Source organism: Stomoxys calcitrans, chromosome 5 (genome assembly GCF_963082655.1).
Source record: "Stomoxys calcitrans chromosome 5, idStoCalc2.1, whole genome shotgun sequence".
NCBI lineage: Eukaryota > Metazoa > Arthropoda > Insecta > Diptera > Muscidae > Stomoxys > Stomoxys calcitrans.
The window spans coordinates 61,061,336-61,065,240 of record NC_081556.1 but is presented as its reverse complement, the minus strand read 5'-3'; positions in this window follow the sequence as shown (position 1 = coordinate 61,065,240).

Below are 3,905 nucleotides of genomic sequence, written 5' to 3'. Positions count from 1 at the left end.
CTTTTCATGGCTGAAAAGTCAAGTCATCGTCTTTTGGCGATTTTGAGCCTGTGCCAATAGGTAATAATTTACAGTGGTGGAATGTAAAAATTCTGCGGTAGATATTTTCTCCACTGGTGAGAAATAAAATATTACATTTTGTTAAAATCTGTATTCACTTAACAAGGTTCAGCCAAGCAATCAGCCGAAATTTTTTTTTTTAATTTTCATCATTTAAGGTTGTTACGAAATGTAATGATGATAAAAATGTGTTTGGTTACAAAAAAAATAAAATGATAAAAATGTGTTTGGTTAAATTTAAAATATTTGTTATTTTTATGGTGGTTGTGGAGTTGATGATCGTTCGTCCCGAAGATGCGAGAGGAAACAAGCTAAGAGCAAAGGGAGTTTTGACCTTGAAGGCTCTATTGCCATAGCCGATGGCCCGCAATACTAACTATTAACCGCTTAGGTCTTCGAGTGCGAAGTTTGCAAAATTGTGCGCTTGAGTTGTGTGGTTTCAACCACACACTTTTTATCCATAATTTGCCCAACAAATATAAAATCAGCTTTTTAAGCTACGTATATTATTTGCTTCATTGCAACATTAAATTTTATAAGTCCAGCATTGGACATTTGCAGGTGTATTATAAAATTAAAATTGATTTTTTAATTTAATTTAGTTTTACAAACTAATTTCATAACAGTATGCTTGTTTTTTTTTTTTATTTGCAGAGCAAACCCAATGACCCCAACAGTGCTGCCCATGGCGAAACAATTGAAAGTGGTCTCATTTGTACAACAACCACAAATCATATGGTGCAATCCACCATCTTGTCATCAAGCTGATCGACGTTTTGCCAACACACACAAAGAAATTTGTGTGCGTGTATGAGCAGAAAATATGCGAAAAAGAAGATAACAACAAAGATAATGCAAACGACGGACTCATGCACAAAATATTTAAATTAAAATTTGGAAAGTAATAATTGAAACCCAACTTACCGTTGGTAATGTGTACGATACTCTCTCCTTGCTTCGGATTTTCGACTTCAGCTATGGCTTTTGTGGCTATAGCAAAGCTTCGCTACGAATATTGAAATACAGCAACTGGCATCTTAATATGAAAACCATCAAATCTTATGTGAGAATTATGTTTTGTAAATACATACCATTTCAGCTATTCAGATTTATTTATTTTGTAATAATTAATGAAACATATGGTTATTTGACAGTTACCAATACTGCCAGTTGTATTTTTACGAAAAAATCGGTTTTAATCGCCAAATTCACTAAAGTTTCCAATACGGCATCTCTGTTTTAATAAGTGAAAAAACGGATTTATGAAAATTTCTCACTTAAAAGAACGTAGTAACACCCTTTAGATGGTTAAAGTTGCTATTTAAACTAATTAATGGCTTAATATGGGCAGGGTAACCGTTGACAATTTTAGACAAGGGTCAAAAAACTAAAACCAATTAATGTTAAATTGATTGAAACTATATTTATGTAAATATTATCACATAGTATGTAATTTACTTGAGTGCAAAAGCTGTCAAAATCAGTGATAAGTGCAACTCTGATTTTGCGTATGCCACTAGTTCGCGTCATTATTGGTTGTTTGTGTGCGCTACGGTTCATAAACAAAAATACACACACACAACCAAAACTCGCTGACAGATAGTGCACTTCGCTAGAAAAATGTTACTCAGCTGTTAACAGTACGCTACCTGGTAATTAAGCCACGATTCATACGTCGAATGAACGATATCTGTTTTTCAATCAGCTGGTATCGATACATTTTGGATTGAATCTAATACGAACGTGTTGGTGCAATTGACGGAGAGACGTAATAGGTAACAGAACGTAGTTACAAGGATCGAAAAGTGTAAACAATGAAGAAGTAGAGCAAACATTAAAAAAGGGTCAAGGTTTTAAAAAAGAGTCACAATGACCCTTTAGGATCACAAACCGTAACGCTGAATATGGGTAGAAAGAACAGATTTTACAATGGAACTACATGTAAAGTTTGGTACTATATTCAGTTTTCGCGGTGAAACCCCATATAAAAAATATGCGGAAAATATTGATGAAAAGTGTTCGTTTCGCTACAACTTGTTTTATCATCTAGTGAAAATTTACATTTCACGACGCCCAAGAAGAGCACAACGTATGATAAACGCGATCGCCAAACTTCTAATTGTAACTAAGTGTTTGTTAGAGTAAGTGATCTTGCTCACATGTACTTACTCGGGGTGGAAAACAGTTTGTTACTTGTGGATGCATATATAAGAAAGAATTTGTGTATAAATAAATATACTTCTATAATAAATAAAAAATGTTTCTTTCATCGCAAGCTATTGCAATTAATCTGTACGAAGAAATAACGATTATGAAACTAGTGTTTTGCTTCTGGTCTTGAAAATACAACAACACTATTTTTATACAAGTGGAAGATGCTGCCAAAGGCTTTTGGAAAGTAGTGCTTGATTAACTTATACCAATAAAAATACTACAAAATTAAATAATATTTACAAATAAAAGCTACTTCGTTTCTTTTTAAATAGTTGTGTGTTTCATTATTTATTAATATCGAAGGGGTGGGTTTTGGTTAAAATTGCAACAACATATATGAATTTGAGTACGGTCAACAAACTCACATTTGTGCGAAAAACATATACGTAAGCAGCTGATAAATTGGTTGGTGCAATATTAATGTTTATATGCAAATGGCAACATTTTGGTCAAAGAAACCAAACAAAAAAATCAAATGTGGCAAACTTGTCGAACCACTGAAAGAGCGATTTTGGGAACATTTTCACCCAAAAAAAAACGTAGTACCAGCCTTAACTTGTTTTTTTTATCTAGGGAAAATTAAGAATTCACGACACCCAAAAAGAGCACAACCACAGTAGATGCGCAAGAAGTCGTTTTCTTGCGTAAAAAAATGCGTTTGCCAAATTTCTAATTGTATATAAGTCTTTGTTAGTGTTAATGATCGTGCGCACATGTACTTACTCGTGGTGGAAAAAATTAAGCATTTGCGGATGTTTTATTGGTTTTAATGGTTCGTTTTTTCTTTGTGCTATTTTATTTACTTGCGAAAAAAAATAATAAAACCATAAGTGCTGATAAAAATCGTCTTTTGGTATGAAAATAAAAATAAAACTTAACTGTAAAATTCCGCTCGCGGAACAATTAAAGATTTCCGCGACTTTTCCGAAAGCAAAATAGAAAAGCAACCCTTAGGGAAAGTGTTCCCAAAAAAAAACAAAACGTAGTACCAGCCTTAAGCTAGCGAATTCGCTAAATAAAAAGCAGCAATTGTTTTTCACATAACCAAAGAAATTTTCGCTCGTGTGTGTACGTGTGTCGGCAAACTGCATTTCACGATGTGTACAACTATCAGAGTTGCTCATGACGAAACAATTAATGGTGATATCTTGGCACAATTAGAAGGTTAAGTCAAAGACCAACTGATCAAATTTTCGAATTTCACTGATCAAATTTTCGAATTGGCACAATTAGAAGGTAAAGTCAAAGACCAACTGATCAAATTTTCGAATTTCAGAGTTGTATCCAAATCTCACTAGAACGTCAAATGCTTTTTTTGGATTTTAAAGGTTTTTAACATTTTTATCGTCACCGTAGCGCAAAGGTTAACATGTCCGCCTATGACGCTGAAAGCCTGATTCAAATCCTCGCCGTTCTCAATGTAGAACGCCTTTCGGACTCGGCTATAAAAAGGAGGCCCCTTATCATTGAGCTTAGAACTTGAATCGGACTGCATTCATTGATATATGAGAAGTTTGCCCCTGTTCCTTAGTGGAATGTTCATGGCAAAATTTGCCTTTTGCAAGCATAACTCTTGTGTGATAATGCAAATAAAAACAAGAATGGCAATTTGACAGTGTACAGAAGTTTGA